This window comes from Myotis brandtii, unplaced genomic scaffold, assembly GCF_000412655.1.
Source record: "Myotis brandtii unplaced genomic scaffold, ASM41265v1 scaffold44, whole genome shotgun sequence".
Taxonomy (NCBI): domain Eukaryota; kingdom Metazoa; phylum Chordata; class Mammalia; order Chiroptera; family Vespertilionidae; genus Myotis; species Myotis brandtii.
The window spans coordinates 3634747-3654239 of record NW_005366833.1 but is presented as its reverse complement, the minus strand read 5'-3'; the positions used below and the strand labels follow the sequence as shown (position 1 = coordinate 3654239).

The following is a 19493-nucleotide window of genomic DNA, read 5'->3' as shown; positions in this document are numbered from 1 at the left end:
TGTTATTCTTTGGTGGTCTGTCTTCTGGACACTTGGATGATGAAAAAGTAAACTTTCCAAATAGTGGTGCATTTAAATCGGGGTGTCATTTGGGGATTCCCAGGAGGAATAACTCAGAACTCGGGAGAAATACTTCAGTTCAGCCAGTTCATTCATTCAGTAGCTGGCTTTTAAGTGACTGCACATACGTGTGTGTGTGTGTGTGTGTGTGGCAGTAAAGGCAGCTGTTTCCCTCTGGTGAAACGCTCTAGTCCTCAGGGCCTGCGAAAGTTGGTCTGTCTTTGCCTCATTCTCACTGCTTTGTGATTTTGTTTTGCTAAGGATGGCTGGCAAGATTAAGGATCATTCAGCTTTCTATACTTTTGTTATTTTTTTCTTTCTCTCCAACCATTTTATCTTTCACTCACTTTAATCTCTGTTCCCTTCTCTTAACTCTGAGCTGTTGGTTTTGGCCTTATTTTGATAGCATCCAGGGTCTATTTCTATCTCTCCCGTCCTCGTGCATGCAGAAATCACGGTGAGCCTTTCAAGCTTCCACGGCTCCAAATAGCAAGACACCAGGTCTGTCCAAAGAGCTGTGAAAGAGGTGTGGTCCCCTGCACCCTCCCAGCTGCCGTTCCCCAGTCCCACTCTGTCCTGTTCCCCTCTCAGTGGCTTTGCTCAGAGCACTGTTCTCTTCCTCTGCACGTCTTTCCCTTACCTATTAATATAAGCCCTTCTTGTCCTTCACGACCTGCTTCTTCTCTTAACCTTTTCCAACAGGTGTTCTCAGATACTCCCAATGGAAAGTCACCCTTCCTCTTCCTTATTCCCAGGGAGCTTTGCACTCTATTAAGTAGTTGTCATCACTTGCTTTTAGGTAAGAGTTATGGTTGTGTACCTCACGAATATGTAGGCTTTGAGGTCTTGTGAGGCAGGATTCCGTGTCATCTCCATCTCGGTGTGCCCATCGTGGCTTGCGTAGTGCTGAGCATAGAGTCAACATGCTCAGTGTTCAGCAGGTATTTGCAGCACACCGGCTTTGTGCTGGCAGAATGCTGGGCATCTGATACAGAGCAAAACGCAGGACAGTGCCTACTTCCGAATCTGGGATTGAGCCCTGCCAGTTGCCAGCCTTATATTGTTATGCCCTTTGCAATTTTCTCCCCGCCTGAATGAACAGGCGGCTCTCACTTTGTCACACACACGTGCTTGCTTGCTTCTTCCTCTGACTAAGTGGAGGTCTTGGTATCTGCCTTCTTCCCATCACGTACTCTAGGGAGGCTTACAATGATAGTGTCTGTTAGATGCTTTGGGTGTCAGGGAGAGGTGACCTGATATAATGTGGTTGTCCAGGGAGGCTTATTGTCACAGGCCATTTGGAAAGTTCTTTCATGGCCTCTCTCCTTTCTCCTTTCTCTGCTTGTTAGCAACCCAACCAGGGAGAGAGGAGGTGGGACCCTGGTCGGTTTCTTTTGTCCCAGGCCTAGTATCTAGTCTGGTTTGGTGGCTGGTTGAAACTGGATGAGGAGCTGAGTTGGTGACCTCTCAGGTGGGAGTGTGGCCGGTTGGTCTACCTTCCTTCTCTGCCACCGTTTTCTTGGGAAGGTCTCTCTGCAGGCCTGTCACCCCTTTGAGATGAGAAGAACTGTCTTTATCATCACTGATTATTTACAGCCTTCATAGTCTTTGTGGCAATCTAATTTAAAGTTTTAATTCCCTTATTTGGTTTTGTGCTTCAGTTAATTTTGTCGTTTGACCTTTTTTTTAATTTTAATTTTATTGATTTCAGAGAGGAAGGGAGAGGGAGAGAGAGATAGAAACATCAGTGATGAGAGAATCATTGATCGGCTGCCTCCTGCACGCCCCCTTCTGGGGATCGAGCTCACAACCCGGGCATGTGCACTTGGACGGAATCGAACCTGGGACCCTTCAGTCCTCTGAGCCAAACCGGCTAGGGCCGTTTGACTTTTTTAAATGTTGATTTTAAATCTCAAGATGAAAGCATATTGCGTGACAGTCTCTTGTTTAAATTGGATGAAAGTAATATTCCTGGGGCAACCCAGACTGAAAAGGAAGCCTAATGTGTATGAATTCATTGCGACTCCAGTGTTAAGGCTCAAATACATGTGGGGAAATGCACTTGGTTGAATAGGGTATAATGAAGAAAGAGGACTTTTTCTGGCCTTTTAAGATAGGCCCATCTTCCGCAGCATCCTCTTCCTAATTTCACTTTCCTGAGTGGAATCGCACACCTCCACGGGGCACACACCCTCCTCATGTTGATTGTGGCCTCTCCTGGGAAAATCTCCCCTTGCATTCAGTTGTAGGAGCAGATCCTTCTAATCCCTGTCCCACACAGGAGCAGTCAGTCCTCTTCCAACACCCAACACTGTACACACCTCACGGGGCAAGAGAGAGCTGGGAGCCCTTGCTGGACCTGTCCTTGTAATCCCTTCAAGTCCTGACAGTCCCTTGGGCTTTGGTGGATGTGGGTGGAGAAACAGCTGTGGTGACATGGAAAGGAACTACGCCCGCTTTTCTCCCTCACCGTGGTTTCCTTAGGCACCCAGCTTTTGGTGTCACACCCCATCACAGTCTGAGAAAAGATGGGTAAAGTAGCTCATAAGGTATTTGAATTCTTTAGGGGTTGGGAAGAAGTCTCAAATACAGCAGAAATAACTCAGGCCCCCTTTAAAAGTGATAACAGCATCTTGCCTTCAATCTGTTTCTTTTTAAGATGATTTCTTACAGGTAGGCTTATAAATGAGGATTTTGCACATCAAGTTTACCTGTGAGAGAAATGGTGCAAGGGATCCTGGACTGTTGCTTTGATTGTTGCCTTTGTATTTATTTATTTATCTTTATTTATCTTTATTTTATATATTTTTTATAACATTTTTTTTCCCTCTTTCACCTCCACCCACCCACCCCCGCAATCATTCCACTGTTGTCTGTATCCATGAGTTTTTTTTCTCTTTTAACATCTTAGTAGTAAAAGAGCTAAATTTAAACATATGCAATTAAGTTAATATGCACCAGAATTAAAATTGTTTTTCTAATTTGTTATAGCTTGTTCCAACAAGGACTCTTGCAATATAAAATGAGAAAAAGTTGGCCACTTAGAAAGTGGGAAAAGAAAAGGGATGGGAACAGGAATGAAATTGGATCCCGAATGAATACGGGGAAGTCCTTGCTGAGCGCCACACGGAGGCCTGGGAGCATGTTCTGTTTGACCAACTCAAAGCCTTTTTAAAATTTGAATTAATTGCCCCCAATTTTTTTTTACTTTATTATGTTATTTATTGATAAATATAGTTTTTCCCCCCATCAATTGTCAAAGTTTTTTAAATTAGGCAGTTTCATATAAAAATACCGATTTCTTCAGCTTCTCTTGAAAAGTCAAAAGATCTGGCACATCACTGGGGTGTATCCATTGGTCCACAGGCAACTGGAGAGGACAGGGACTGTCTGGTCTCCCCCAACAACCCCCCACCCCCAGACCTCTTCCTTTCCGTTGCTGGCCTGGACTCTAAAGGTATTTGAACTTGTGGTCTGGACTCTGAAGGTACTGGAATTGCTTGAAGGGCTGCCCCCAATTTGGCTCTCAGCTTCTTTTTAGCCTAAAGGAAGAGCACACTTTGAGTTTCAGATTTTGCTTGATTTCTAGCCCAGCTTCTCATCCCAGGCTGTGGCATAGACTCATCTGGGGAGCTTCTAAACTTGCTGATGCCTCTGGTCCCACCCCAGGAGATGCTGATTCATTGAGGTGGGAGTGGGAGGGTGACTCGGCATTTTTAGAAACAGCCCAGGCCCTTTGATTGCGCGGCGGGGTTGAGAACTTGTGGCACTGACATGCTTGCTCTGGGAGGTGTCCAGCCTTGGCACCTTCACCTCAAATGGCAAAGGTGATGTTAGTCCCATCACCCATTGTCCTGCCTCAGCTGTAAAGTGAGGACCTGGGCTCAGAGTCCTTGACATTTTCATGCAGCTCTTTAAAAGGAAATACTCCAAGTTTGGCTCCTCACGAAGGAATTAAATTGACCGAATGCGTCCTGGGCACCTGCAGTGCCGGGGCACAGCTGTGGTTGAGATGAAAAGCACAAAGCTCCTGTAAGTTTGTAGGAATGTAAGGTGTGTGCACAGTTTGGAACAGGGGGAAAAACAAGCTACTCTGAGAGCCTGGCTGCAGAGGAGGCTGGGAAGATGAGACAACTGCAGGCAGAACCGATATTGTAGCTGATCCTTGCAAACTAGAAATACTTTGTCGGAGAAGGTTTGGTGTGGGGCCGTGATCGGCAAACTGCAGCTCTCGAGCCACCTGCGGCTCTTTGGCCCCTTGAGTGTGGCTCTTCCTAAGCCTTAGGAGTACCCTAATTAACTCAATAACAATGTACCTGCCTATATAGTTTAAGTTTAAAAAATTTGGCTCTCAAAAGAAATTTCAATCGTTGTACTGTTGATATTTGGCTCTGTTGACTAATGAGTTTGCCGACCACCGGTGTGGGGTGTACATCAGAAGGGGAAGGAAAGGTACAAGCAAAAGCATTGAAACACCATCCACCAGAAATGTCAGCTCCCCTCCCCTTCCCCAGCTTGCTTTGCCCTCTTAAGGGCTACAGGAAAGAATGTGCTTGGTGTTAGAATGTGGCTTTTCAGTGCAGTGTAGCATTAATACAGCAGTCGAGTAGGCGGGGGCAGTAGAGTAGCAACATGGATGACATGAGTTTCACCTGTGAACTGCCGACAATCATAGGGTTGTTGTGAAGATTAAACGAGTTCCTGTAAATGTTTGACACACTTGGAGCAGTGCGGTCAAGAAGAATTGTGCGCAGTGCATGGTGGGGAGAGATGGGGGCAAGGAGACTGTTGTGAGACTGATAACCCAGGTGCATTTGTGCTGTGGCCCTGAGACTGGGAAGGTGGTAAGAAATCAAGGAGAAGAGGAGGAAGGTAAATTCAGGGCATGTCAGGATATATGCATCTTAAAATGTCCAAAATAGAATTCATTGTTACCAGTCAATACTTCATTTGATTTTGGCTTTATCTCCAGACCTGGGGTCAGGCCCTCTGGAGAAAGACCTTGCTGCAGTAATCCTGCTAAGTAAGCGTAGAAGAAACACAGGCTCAGGTATGCCTGATTGCAGGCTCAGAACTCTGCAGCCACCCTCCTGGGAAGACTGTCAATGCACTCCCTCAGCCAGCCGGGGAAACACAGAAGTCTTTTGTCTACGGCCCATTGCCCTTCTCACTGGGAGTCATCTTTTCTGCCTACTCTCCACCTATCCGAGGAAAAGCCTTGAGTACATCTTCATCCTCCCAGACTGCATTTGGCTTCTTCTTTTGTACATAAATTAAGAGAGAGGAAAGGCAGACAGGTGTGCCTTTGCCACTACAATGGGAACCTTTGTGACTCTCCCATTTTTAATTCTATCAGAGGACTAGAGACTTATTTGCATACAATGACTTTTTCTGCTAGACCTGCCTTCATAGAAGCACACATGCGAGATAATTACCTTCAACTGCTTTGTAGAGTAAGCTCTATTCTTACCAGAACACAATATAAAAGAAAATAAAAACGCAGCAGGATATTTTTGCTTTGCAGGATTAAGAAATACTGCATTCTGTTGCTTTCCTCAGTTTAAGTCTTAAGAACAAGACTTTTGATATTAACATCTAGTTGGGACAATACTAATGTGACTAAATAATACCAGGCTTTCTTCAAAAGCACAGAGAAGAAAAATTACCTGTTAAAAGCAAATGATAAAACAAACCCGAGGATAGCTTTAAGGATGATGGATGTTTTCTACAACTGGATTGTGGTGTTAGATGCACAACGGTATATACATTCACTAAAACTCACCGAACAGTACACTTAAAATGGGTGAGTTTTATGATATGTAAATAGCTCCATAAAGTTTTCTGAAGTCCCCCAAAAACATAAGAATAGGCCTAACTCAGATCTCTGATGTTGGAGGTATTGGGTAACATAATTTGGAATTATTTGGACCCTGTATTTCAAAGTATCTGCCACTGGAAGCTGTGTTCTTGGCTTGTTATTTCCCTTTCAGTCAGTTTGTTTGTTTTGTGTAAAACAAACCTCAACGAGTCCCACATCATCTTTAAAAAGTTTAATCTTTGTAGCTTCACATAGAAAAACGTCTGTGCCAAAGAATCCCTTCAAGTATCCAGCCCCAAGATGTGGGCTGGGAGAATGGAAGGAGCAGATGAATGGAGTGATGCGGGGAGGGAGCAGACACCAAAACTGAACCAGTCAAACTAGGCAAATGCAGTGTGGGCTCTTGAAAACTTCGCCTTTCTCCTGTTTTGAACTTTACAAAGCAGGCCATTTAGAGCCATCCCTAATCTTTGGTAATCTCTGCTTTATTGTTTAGAACTGGCTTTGCTTGTTTGTCCTGTAGAGAAAATTCTGTAAATCTCTTCCTCTCGATTCACTTATACCCAGTGTATTTAGGCATAGGTGACGAACGGTTTAAAAGAAACTTTTCTTTCTCATTTTTTAAAGGTGGTGAATTGAAATAAAATCATTAGAGGGACATATCATCCTTTAACTTTTTAAACAGAAACCAAAGGTTGCTCAAATATATGATCACCCTAAAACAGAATGCATTTTTTGGGGGAACGAATTCTGTGTCTTAGAAAGTCACGTGGTCTAATTTGGGTAAAAATGTTTAAGGGAACAAAAAAAAAAGGTTTGGGTGTGTGGTTTACAAATGGGAGTGTTTTTAGCCTTCAAATTGCATGCTGCATTAAATAAAAATACACCAAGGAAAGGAACCACTTGCCTCCAGCCCAGCCTGGGCTCAGCATTGCACTGAATCATTTCCTTCATAAGAGGGCTGCGGAGCCAGGGCTCGGATTATAGCAGGGAGCCTTGCTCAGCCCTGGAGGCTTTGGCGGGGGAGTGTGTGTGTGTGGGGAAGGGGGGCGGGGGGAGGCAGGGGGGGTTATGGAAACATTTGCTGCCTTTCTAAGTTCTTCCTAGAATGAGCAGGTCCACAGCTGCATTTCTAGGTTAGCGTTTCATGTAGGATAGTTTGGACGCTCAGAAGGGGCATGGGAGAGAGAGGTCTGCCTTCACCTCTTGTGTTGTTAAGATCCTCCCTAGCAGTTTCGTTCTTGGGTAGTTTTTGCTGTCTCACTGACGCCCGCCCAGCGTCCTGGAATTAAACCCGTGGCCAGCAGGAGGCTGCTGGTTAGTCAGGAAATTCCAAATGGGTATAAATAAATTCTCGGCAGCCGCTCCTGGGCCCTTTGCCTGCCCATGTGTGTAGTCCCTTTAATGCCGAGGGAGGCATGCCTGAGACTTGGCTTCCTGCTTGCTGAAAATCAGTTATTTTGTTTCTGGGCGGGTTAAGTAGGAAAGCTCCAATAAAGACCAGGAGGACAGTGCGCCGTCCCCGGTGGGGGTTGGTGGGATAGAAACGCAGGCTCCGTATGTTATGTAAAGTATTTGCTCCGATTAAGAAGCCGGGAAGGACCACTCAGAGCTTGATTTTTGGTTCAGTGAAAATTTCAGCTTTGGCTGGGGCTTTAACATAAAGCCATCATTGTTGCAGGAGTGAAAGGTTGTACTGTATGCTAAGGCTTGAGTTTTTGAGTTTATGGTTTAATTAAATTCCAGAGTTTCCCTTTTTGTTGCTAAATCCATTTTTGGTCATTTGTTTTCAGCTCGGTTTTTCTAACGGGAACTGCTCAGTGTGCTTTTAAAGCTGGTTTCTTTCTCTTATATAAACACTATAAAACAAAGTAAGGGCCGAGATTCATACAGTTACTCCAGCCCCCCCTCAACCCCTCCCTGGTTTGTGTCTGTTGTGTTAGAAAAGCCCTTTCTGTCCCAAAGTCCAAGTTTATGCTTCTTCTCAGCTCGTCAACTATCACCCTTTGAACTGGCACATTTTCCTCTTTATGCTTAGAGCGGCATTGTTATTTTATGTAAGTTTAAATTTTAACCCTCACCCCAGGATATGTTTATTGATTTAGAGAGAGAGGAAAGGAGAGAGAGAAACATCAACCTTTTGCCTCCTGTATGCGCCCCAACATGGGATCGAACCCACCACCTAGGCATGTGCCCTGCTCTAGAGTCTAACCCACAACCTTTCGGTGTACGGGACAACGCTCCAGCCAACTGTGCCACACCCGCCAGGGAGAGCAACGTGTTATTTTTAAAGAAAGTTTGGAGAACAGAATCTAGTTCCCGAGCTGGTTCTCTTGGGTGCAGGCATGAACATCCGGGCTGCGTTTCAGCAATAGCTTTTTAAATTAGACAGTGGGCCTCAAAGAGCAACACTGCCTAAGCTGGCGAAGGGCAAGTACTGAAGACTGGCGTCTTGGCAATTTCAGACAGATTTAGGGTAAAGAGTCACTGCATCTTGTGGTTGACACTGAACCCTGGAGATGAGGGCCACTGTGTAAACCTCGGGGCCTCTGTAATAGAATGCACCTTAGTGTAATGTCCCGGGCCTCCTTAATGTCACGCACCCTTTATTAAGGCACAGCCCGTTCCATTCCCAGGAGCAGCAACTCTTTCCACTTCCTTCCCTCGCAACCGCTCACCTGCAGCCTGGCTTCTGGATGCCTCAGACACGCCCTGAGTAGAACCGGTGATACCGCAAAGGGAAGTGGCATGTGGGGAACCTGAGGTGGTGCCGGGTGTGGCGGTGCAACTGGAAAGGTGCTGCGAAACGGCCTGGGAAGGGAGCAAGGCCAGGGGCTCTGCCCGCCTGCACATCTGGTCTGACAGCGGCTGCAATTAACTTCTGTCCTCGCTTGATCACATAGCATGAGGTGTTAGGAAGTTTTGTGCAACGTGCAGTCAGAGTCATAGGCTGGAAGCAGCCTTTGGAAATCACCGAGTCCCACCAACCCCCTCATTTCACACATTACAGACCTAACTGCGGCATGGAGCGATTCCAGATTCCTGCTTCCCCTTGCGTGTGTGTGGACTGGGAGATATTGACAGCTCCTGTTCTTGTGTTATGAAAAGAATTATACCTCCACCCTGGCCAGTGTTTCTCAGTGGTTAGAACATCAGCCTACAAACCCATGGGTTGCAGGCTCGATTTCCCGGTCAAGGGCACATACCTTGGTTACAGGTTTGTTACCCGTCCCTGGTTGGGGCCCATGCCAGAGGCAACCAATGGATGTATCTCACATCAATGTTTTTTTTTTCTCTCTCCCTCTTCCTCCCTCCCTTTCATTCTCTCTAAAAATCAATGGGAAAAAATATCCTCAGGTGAGTGTTAACAACAATACAAAAAAGAATTACACACCCCACCCCCCTATTTAGGCAGCCATTCTGGCTGGATGGGAAGGTGCCCCTTGGGTCTAAGGCACACGCCTCTGCGTTGTGTTAAAGAACGCTTTGCTCCTATGACTTTGGTAGAGGTACGAGAATGAGGTTGTTCAGAAACATCAGTGCCTCCCTTTGTCCTCTTACTGTGACAAGGAAATATTTTAACTCGGGCCATAGTAATACTTTTAAAGGTTGGAGGACGGTTGCCTACTTCTTAGTTTTATTTTGCCTCCTTCCAGTGCCTAATTGATGCTATAGCCTCGATCACTCTCTCTGCCTGACCAGCTCCAGCACCCCACTGTCCCTGAGCCTAGTGAGTACCCTCGTGCACAGGCACAGTCTCCTGCAGGCCCCGCCAGCATCTCCCTCATCCACTCTGGGAAGCAGAAGCCAACTTAGACCTCAAGAGTTTAGTAAACCCAATTGATTTGGAATAAACGTTTCAACACTTCAAACTTTACCTTCTCAGGAGGCCAGTAGCGGGGTGTAGGGCAGGGTGGAGGGAGGAGAGTTCTGGATCATCTTGGGATGCCAGGGCCATAAGCGTCACCAGACTACAGAGTGGTCCAGTAATGGTGGACAGTAGGCATCCTTCTCAGTGGTCCACAGCAGGACTGCGAAGCAGGCCATTGTTTTTCCCACCTGCACCACTGGGGTAGAATCTGTCTTGCCAACAGCTGGAAAGTGGCAAAGCCAGGATTCAAACTGAGGCAGTCTGGCCCTGGAGTGTCTGATTTTAATCATTACACTCTTTCTCCACCACACTTATTAATCGGTACATGCCTAGACATGGGAGTTTACATTTCAACAAACATTGAACATGCTGTGTGCCAAGCACCATGTTATGCGGTGAGGGATAGAGAAATAAATACTGCGTGGTTCCTGCCCCCAAGATGCCTGTAGTCTGTTAGGGGAAGGCAGTCATGTGCCTGCTAACTATAACACGTGTCCGTAAGTGTAGGCAAAGTTTTAGGAGAATGGGGGGAAGGAGGGACCCAGTTCTTCCCAGAACAGAGCAGTTGGAGGTAAGTGAAGACTTTACAGAGGATGGGCCCTAAGGTGGATACAGCCAATTCTGACAGATGGCAGAGGCTGGGGAAGGGCGTGTGTGCTGGTAGAGGAAACAGGATTAGCAAAGGCAGATAGGCTTGCAAGTCGCTCCGGTGGACTGAGGCTCAGGGCGGGGAGGAAACGGGGAAGAGCTGGACTGGGGCTAAATCGTTGAAGACTTTTAATGCCACAGAAAGGATCTTTCAGACTGCGTTCTCTCTAAGGGGGCTCCTGGCACATCAGTCTGCAAGATTAATAATTGAGAAGCTCTACAAGTTTACAAGGATACCTCAAACAAATGTAAAGTTCCTCAAAGAATACATAATACTGGAGAGCAGAGACATCAGCCCATGGGGTTTTTTTTGTTGTTTTTTTTAAAAAAAGCTGCTTTTGGGATACCTCAAACAAATGTAAAGTTCCTCAAAGAATACGTAATACTGGAGACCAGAGACATCAGCCCATGGTTTTTTTTGTGTGTTTTTTAAAGCTGCTTTTCTGACATCTGAGCAACAGTGGAGTGTTGGCTGTGCTCCCTGGTGACTGGCTGACTGCACTCATGTACCCCAGAGACACTGCCGGCACAGTGAAGGCAGGTTTTACATACAGGGTGGGGCAAATGGACGTTTACAGTTGTTCATGTGAATGTGTGTGCCTCACACACACACACTGATTAACATTGTTATTTTGATGCTCAAATTATCCCAGATTTGAACAGCAAGATCCCAAAAGACAGTTTCTGAGCCAAATAGATGCCTGACCTGTCTTTAAATAGCTGCTATGATTCAGATTCCCCAGTGGGTAACATTTTACCACATTTGCTCCATCGTTTTTGCATCTGTGTGTGCATACGTGCATGTGGTATATCTGTCACAACTCTTTGATCCCCTTCAATGTAGACAGGTCTCAGCCTAACCTTCCCTTTCTTTCATGACCTTGGCAGTTTAAAAAGAGACACCCACTACTTTGTAGGATATTTTTTAAGTAGAATCCCATCAGTGTTTCTAGACTCAGGCCATGCCTTCCAGGCAGGAACACCACAGCCATGATGCTGTGCTCTTCTCAGAGCATGACATCCAGGGCATGTGATGCTATAGCCTCGATCACCTGGTCCAGGTGGTTATCCGTCAGCTTTCTATACTGAGAGTCACCACATTTCCCTTTGGGATTGATAAGTATTTTGTGGGGGAGGTATTCTGAGGCCAAACCAATCAATATCTTCTTCTTAAGTAGGCAGTCTCTACCCACTAGCCTTAGTGTGCATTCATCATCCCTGCATGAATCAACCATTGTTATAATGGTTGTTAAATGGTGGTTTCTGTTTCCACAATTCCTTCATTATTTATTAGTTGGCACACTACTGTATTTATTATAACGTTATCAACTCAAGATACCTAATTTGCTCACTGGGTTGTAATCTATTACTGTCGTTGACCATATTAGTTTGATGCTCAAATTATTCCACATTTGGACAGTGAAAGCCCCAAAGAGAGTTTCTAAGCCAAATAGACTCCTGACACTGTCTTAAATAGCTAATGCGACGTGCGCTGACGACTGAGAATAACAACTGGCAGGCAGCATATGTCGTCTGAGTTCTGGATCACACATGTAACGCAGACTGTCAGGGTCACCCACAGCAAGATCCTTGCAAGGCAGGCAGATAGTAACACTCAGGTGACTCCAGAGGGAAGCCACCTTGAAATTCAGCTGGCCAGAGACCTCCTACTGGGTAGAAGTCTTAGCTGCCCCCCAGGCCCTGTCCTCTGTCTTTAGCCTTCCTTCCCGGATGGGTAAGTCAGCCCTCGTCAGATGTGGGCAGAGGAGTAAGGACAAGACCCGGGGGAGCACTGAGAGTTGGCAGCTGCCCCTTTGTCTCTCCCTCCTCCATGGAGACACTTGCTGGCTGCCAGGGTCAGTGTTGTTTGCTTCACAGACATTTTCAGTCCCTGCTATTCCCATCCCAGTTTCAAATATGGGGCAAGTTTGCACTCTGCCCCTCAATGTGCTCAATCAGAGCGCGCCTTCCCTAAAATGCCCCCTTGTCTTCCTTCCTGCCCTCACGCATGCCACACTTGTCCCTTCCCGGTTAGGTTTATCATGCTTTAATGACCTTCAGAAAGGGAAATCTCATCATTTTGCTCTGCAGTGAGTCATCCTTTAGAAAAATATTTTCTTTTTTGTTGGCAGGAAGAGGTCATGGACAGAGCCCTGAAGGACGAGTGCAAAGGCCTGCTCCTGGGCTCCAGCTCGGCCCTGAGAATATCAGATGTCTTGGGCCTTCCCAGTCTCCCCTTCAGTATTTTGGGGGAAGGTGTAGACCACACCACAGGGCGTCCCAAATTCAGCCAGGCTGTACCTCCTGGTGGTTTTAACACTACGGCTAAAATCAATAAAACTCATGTGGTGCAAAGGAATTTTTGACACCTAGAGAAAAATTCATGGGGACTTGAACAATTCATGGAAAACCAAATGGAGGACACTGAAGAGAACCTTAATGCAAACTCCAGCACGTAGCCAGAGCAGTCTTACTAAAATGCAAATTTGATCATTTCACTCCCTTGCTTAGAACCTTTCAATAGCCAACCTGACTCCAGGGGCCCTGTGTGATGGGGGCTTTGTCCCCTCTCTGAATCACTGAGGGGGGTCCTTATTATCAGGCAAAGCCCCCTTTTCAATTCCTAAAAGTGGCAGGTTTTGTATGTGCTATTTCCTCTGCCTAGAATTTCCACCTGCACACTTTGCCTGGTGGACTCCGAAATACAGCACTGGCCAGCCCAGTGGGGTCCCTGCTCTCTCCCAGCATACCTCCTGTATTTTACTTTAACAGCACTTACCACAGTTGTTATTTATTTCTGCAGCTGCTTGTCTGGCTACTCCTAAAGGTCGCAAGTTTGTCCAGGCAGGCTCTGTGTCCGATTTGCTTACCTCTTGGCAGTGTTTGGCACATGGAAGTTACTTAATCAATATTTCCTGAATGAAAGACTAAACCCATCTTGCAGTCTGATAATTGCATCTCCCCCGGATCGGCATTCCCTCTGTGGGGTGTGGGAATGGGTAGACTTAGAACGTGGAGCCAGTTTGGAAAGGGTAGTGATGGGAGACAGTGGAAGTGTAGGGAGAGTGTGCAAAGTAAAGTCTGTGGAGACAGGTTAAGGAAGCAGAGATAAGATCAGCTGTGAGAGGAAATCTAAAGATTTAGAGGGAGAAGCTAAAAGGAGTTATGAAGAGTTATAACTATAAGAAATAATACCACATGATAACTTAGCCTTTTAAACAAACCATGCAGGTAGGGAACATATGACATGTCAATTGACCTGGTATTTCCTATGCACTTCCGGCATACACTTTTGCTTTCCTTAATGTTGTCATTTTATTTGCACAAAGCATTTAGATGCCTGAAACAGCTGCAACCCTAGCTGAGGTCCAGGTGAAATCGGGTGGGTAGGTAAACTCCATGGAACAGGGATGCAGGCTTCATAGAGCTGGCCCTCGCACCTAGTGGGTGCTCAGCATTTGCGTGGATGATTGGATGGGTTTGTTGGCTGGGTGGGGTAAGAGCCCGTTTAAAAAGACTGGTTGGCACATGCAAGAGCAATATAGGGAAATCTCACCTGCCACACATTATTTTAAAACAGAGTGAAGAACACTTACTCCGTCCTCCTTTTCATTGCGTGTTCTCTAACAGATGGAGTTTCTCACGTAGATTTGGTACAAGGAAGCTCCTTGGTCTACAGGTCCTAATGCTAACAGTGTTGTCCGGGGAACTTTCCGGTTAAACCTGTTCACTAGGTCCTGTTCCTCATCTCTGTCTTCTTTATCCCACTGGTCCGTGTCTAGAAAAGTTGATTTGCTAGCTCAGTTACTTTCACGCTGTGAGTAATTAACTTCATGGGAATTTATCTCGCTCACGGAGTCAACCTACTGGTGTTTTCCCCCCTGCTTCTCAGCCTTAGCGGGTTTGGAGTCTTTTTTGACTGCTTCCAACAGCAAGATGCTTGCACTCTGCTGGTTTTAAATATGGCAACCTATGGCAATTATGTGATTCTCAGGACTGACTCAGCTCTTTAAGCCGAGTCCTCATGCTTCTTGTGAGAGGAGACGATACAGTTATGGGGATTAGCAGTGTTCTTCGGTTTCACCAGTCAGGTAGAATAGCTGGCGGAGAAAAACACAGAGAGAGCGTGTGGAAGTTGCGGCACATGGGCGTAATTATTTTTCATGGCGCCATTAGTCGGTAGTAATTGGGCCTGGAGTGTACAGCAGTGAGGCCAGAACAAAGTAGTCATTGTATCCTAATTAACAGCCAAAGTAATAATATCAAAGTTATGTCCATTTAAAAGTCCACCAGGACACACTATTTTAGAAACTTCCAGCGTGTTTGCTCGTATGAAAGAATGGCCCATTGTGGTAGAGTGTGTAGAAGACAATTCAGTGTTTACTTACTCAGAGGTGGCATTTTTATCACCCTGTCACTTGAACATGAAGTGGAAGACCTGAAGCCCACAGCTTACATGGCCACATTCTCCATTGCTGTATGTGGGTTTTTTACTTTGCTCGTTGTCTTCGGTGTAGGCATTCTCAGCAGAGACATTTGCACTGGATAATCCTTTGTTGGGGAGGGTGGGAAGTCAATAGCAGGATCCTGGCCTCTACCCACTAGATGTCAGCAGCAGCCCCCATTCCAGTTGTGACAACCAACCATGTCTCCAAACGTTGTCCAATGGCCCCTGGAGGAAAACAGGTGTGAATCCCACTAGCAGGTTAGTACCCTTGCTCCTTTCCACCATCTAATCTTTCACCCCCAGTGAGTACATTAATTTGTATGTCTTTCCATACAAATGTTGTCTGGACAGTTAAGTTTAGTTTCCTTGAAAAGTTAAAATCATATAATACTTGATGAACTTAAATGACATGGTTTTTGACATATTCATATCTCCATTTCACTTGGTTCATGCAAGGAAATTTCAAACTGTTCTTGAGTCTATAAAAGTGCAGTAAGTTGTACCAGGTAGTAAATATATGAGTAAAGAGTAGAATTGCCATCCGTTTGTTGATTTCACCTTCTTTCTGAACACATGGGAATTTGGTCTGCACGTGGGAAGTTGTTTCTAGTTGCTCCTGCCACGTGTGGTGTTTGGTTACCCCACATTGCAGACTGTGCAAACGGTCGGGAGAGAGAAGCGGGTAAGAGGGACTCTGAGACCCTTGGCGTCTAGGAAGTAGGTCAGCTTGGGGATGACATCAACCCCAGAAGCCACGTGGCCCACTGTTAGCAGCCCATTCCCTTACACACTGGTATAAATTCTGGTGATTCTACCTTTTTGCTTCACTTCTGCCTTATATTATATTTGGCTTTTTTTTTCATGCCCCCCAGCCTTCACAAGACTGTGAGGCTTGTGAGAGTGGGGATCTTGTCCCTTTGGTTCACACTGTGTCCCCAGCTCCTAGAACAGTGCCTGGTAAAGAAGAAAGGATAGGAAGGCGAAGGAAGGAAGGAAGGAAGGAAGGAAGGAAGGAAGGAAGGAAGGAAAGGAGGGAGGGAGGGAGGGAGGGAGGGGAGAGATTGCTTTTTTATCAATAGTTCTAAATACAAGTTGAATGCATTAATTAATAAATTTTTTATTTGGTTCTCACTTCATACATGGGGATTATAGCATTTTAACTAGTCCCCTTGAATTTGATCTCTTTCCTTACCTCAGTCTAATGCACACATAGTTATCAAGACAGTCTTCCTTGCTACCGTTGAGCCCCTAGCACAGGGCCGGGTGTGCCAGGTAACAGTGACTCAGTGGACAAGACTCCCCTGGCCCAGGACCCAAGTCTGGTGGCCTCTGCTGCACTCAGCCATCCCCATCTCTTCTAACCTCATCTTTCTTTGAGCTTCTCCACAGGCCCTGCCCTGGCTCTTCTCCACCATCTACCTGTCTTTTCCTTTTAGTCTATCATCACTACTTACCTTGTCTTCAGAACTCATCTCCTGGTTAACTCCATTATGTTTTGATCACTCATTCGCATACTGTCATATTGTTCTTGTTGATAATATGCCTTTGTAACTGATCTCAATTAGTGTTTCGTTTAGGGTGTTTGGCATTTATCTTCCAGCTAGACTCTACCTCATTTTATTTCTTATAAACCCTCCCGCCTACTCCTCCCACTGAATAGGACCATTTTCTGCACCCAATTAAGCTTTCTGTAAATGCTATATAATGAAGGTGGAGGTGGTGCCAGGCGCAGTCTCCACCACTGGATTTCCAGACATTCAGAAAATTCTTGTAAACACCAGGGACAGCCCTCTGATTCCAGAATATTTACTTGGAAGCTGTTACTTTCAGGAGTCTAGTTGCAGACATGGCCAGTGGTTTTTGGCTGTGTATGGGCAGGCATAGCTCTGTTAGTCCAAAATAAGGCTTTTTCATCAGTTAAGAGTCTCCTTATAACCTACTTAGAGATTTTTTAAACTGTTGCGTTTTACATTTCTGTAATTCTTAAATTAATCAAAATGTTTGTCATAAAAAAGTTTTACTGTAGCATCTCCCCAGTATATTATTTAGCATTTTTCTTCTTTTCAAGATCTGTCTTAAATTTTTTTGTGGGGGAGTAGACACATGGAATTCAGTTTAGCTATAAGTAACAGAGACCCAAAACATACAATGACTAAACAAAAAAGAAGTTTCTCTCTTTCACATAAAAGTATGGAGGTATACGCTTTCTAGAAGTAGCAGAGCAGCTTTGCTCCACAGAGCTTTTAGAGACCTAGGCTCCATCTGGCACATTGTTCCTGTATCCCTGTGTATGAACTCATGGTCCAAGATAGCAGCTAGAGTTCCAGTCATCACCTCTGCATCCCTGGCAGCAGGATGGAAGAAGGACCAAAGAAGAAAGGAGGTTATAGACCTACTCCTGTGTCTTTTAAGGGTGGTTGCTACATGACATTTATGCTATGGCCATACTAACAGTAAAGGGGGCTAGAGAAATAGTCTTTATATTTGCCCAGGTAAACATAATTCTGTTAGTGTAGAAGAATGGGATAAGACATACTGAGGAACATCTAGCTGCCTTTGCTATGGCTGCCTCCTTCATCCACCTCCCAAATGAACTTATTTAGCATTTCTTGTCATTTCTTTCGGTTCATTTCTCTTGCTTTCCAAATAGTGACTCCTTGGGATCATATTTTTAAAAGACAAACACCTATGTGTTATAAAAATTTATAAAACATAAATATCAACATTAAAACCACCTATGATTCCACAACCTAAAGGTAACTACTGAAACAGTGTTTTGAACAGTGTTGTGCAAGAAATGTCCTTAACACTAATACAGAGCAAGCAAGTCTCTCGACAGAGCAGTAAGAGCATTTAAAGCTCGTTATGTTATACTGTATATTCAGTTAATTCCTTCAGGAAACATTTTTAAACATCTTCTTTGTTCCCAGTATCTTGTTAATTGATGTGTGTGGTTGGGGGAACATATTTTATTTTTTAAAATATATTTTTATTTATTTCAGAGAGGAAGAGAGAGATAGAAACATCAATGATGAGAGAGAATGATTGATTGGCTGCCTCCTGCACACCCCCTACTGGGGATCAAGCCCGCAACCAAGGCATGTGCCCTTGACCAGAATTGAACCCAGGTCCCTTCAGTCCACAGGCCGTCAGCTCTATCCAAGCATGTCAAACTCGCAGCTGGTGGGCTGCATGCAGGCCGCAAGTTCATGCTTGCTCCATCCACTGAGCCAAACCAGCTAGGGCGGGGGAATATATTTTAAATATTATATTGTTGCTCTGAAGATAATCACAGTCTAGAATAGGGAGATAAGACTACCTACATGAAAAGTTGGGAAATCAGTCAGGGCCCTAGAAGTGCCATATTTGTGTGAATGTTTGTAAAGGTACACTAGAAAGCAAGAGATAAGAAAAGTAATGACACTGGATATCTCTAATTGTAGAACCATTCATACTGTGGACATCATTTGTAAAAATGACATATTGAGAACACAGCTTGTAGTTTTTAGTTGCCTGAGCATGAAATTTGAAATTACAAAGCTGTAGGATAGTCTGATTCAAGCAGTATTCGCAAATCATCAATCCTAACCTGGTAAAATTCTAACCTCTACTGATTCCCAGATTTAGGAGCCTTGAGTCCATTTGAGGGTAATTCATTGTGACCATGCCTTTTGTAAACTTCAGGTACAACACTGTGTGACAGTTAAAGTTCACTGAAAACATGTGATGTAGTTTGTTCTGTTTTAAATCCTGATGTTAAATCAGTGCATTAAATTTTTTTTGGAGGAAAACAAAAAAAAATGTTAAGTTTTCCTATTGAAAATGCTTAAGTGGGAAAAGTAGTATGTTAAGAAATAGAAAAATCTAGGAGTAACAACGAAATATTAACAGATGCCGCTAGATGGCCAGATGAGTGACTTTCTTTCTTAAATAGTTTCTACCTGACTTTTTTTTTTTTTACAAACATGTACTACTTTTGTAAATGGAAAAGGGTGTTTACATTTTTTTTAAAAGAAACGTTCAACAGTGGCACAAGCTGAGTGGAGATTCTCGTTAAAGGGTAACTTCTTGTCACTGGTTGAGCGCCAAGTGCTGGTGCCAGTTCCGCCGGGCTCTGCACCCACCCACCGGGCACTGCACTCACGCACCCGCACTGCACCCACCCACCGGCCATTGCCGGGATCGGAGCCTGCAGGCAACAGTGGGGCCCATTGTGCCTCACTTTCGCAGGTGACTGAGCGCCGAGGCCACCGAGCTTCCACACAAGAACACACACTCGTTCACGGAGAAGGGGCTGGCCCCGCAGACAGAGCCTCTCTGTGGCCGTGGTGAAACTGCTGGCTTTATGTTTTACTTCTGGCAGCCCTGAGAAGAAGCACACACGTTTTCAAAAGCTCCCGGTTTCCTGTTTCCATTAAGAAAGCAGGGAATGCCGAACCCCTGAGGGTGTTGGGGGTGGCGCCACCGAGGCGGAGGGAGCCTTCATTGGTGAACGCTCAGCCTATGGTATCTGCGCGTGGCCGGCTAAGTTTACGCGAATGTGGAACCTCCTTTCCTTATGGGGTGAAGACCCGTGGCCTCGGAGCAACAGAGCGGGGTGTGCAGTGCAGCGGGGCGGGCCTGCGGGGAGCGCAGCGGGCGCCTGGTAG

The 19493-nt window shown here is 45.3% G+C and overlaps 1 protein-coding gene across 7 annotated transcripts in view; it reads left to right on the top strand.

Annotated features, from left to right (window-relative positions):
* The window catches only part of KANK1 (KN motif and ankyrin repeat domains 1), a 183969-nt gene that overhangs the window by 115609 nt on the left and 48867 nt on the right, over positions 1–19493 (top strand). For 2 of the 7 annotated variants that reach the window (XM_014546312.1, XM_005874461.2), the window contains exon 1: positions 19392–19489. The exons of the other annotated variants lie outside the window; for them this stretch is intronic. The gene's annotated coding sequence lies outside the window, so the exon portion shown is untranslated. Of the gene's footprint in view, positions 1–19391; positions 19490–19493 lie in introns of those variants that run through there. 7 annotated transcript variants of the gene reach the window in all.